The sequence below is a fragment of the Sinocyclocheilus anshuiensis genome, unplaced genomic scaffold (assembly GCF_001515605.1).
Source record: "Sinocyclocheilus anshuiensis isolate Anshui unplaced genomic scaffold, SAMN03320099.WGS_v1.1 scaffold715, whole genome shotgun sequence".
Lineage (NCBI taxonomy): Eukaryota > Metazoa > Chordata > Actinopteri > Cypriniformes > Cyprinidae > Sinocyclocheilus > Sinocyclocheilus anshuiensis.
In genome coordinates, this window is record NW_015551089.1 from 1471935 (window position 1) to 1472217 (window position 283).

Here is a 283-nt window from a genome sequence, read left to right on the forward strand (position 1 = left end):
CTTCGGCGTGCGCAGAGTTTAACTCTAAAAATGTGGTTCTGCCAGTGCCGACATCGAGCGGAAACTCACGACTGTATGCGCGCTTAGAGACAGAGCGTTCTGTTCATAAGATATGTGATGTTTTACATATTTACATCACAAAGTATAGTATGCAAATATGTTTATGTAAATTTATAAAACTACTTGTACCTTCACTGCAGTACTCCTTGTAGGCTACTACTTATACTAAAACTGCTTACGTAAGGGAAAGTTCACCCAAAAATGGAAATTGTGTCATTGTCAT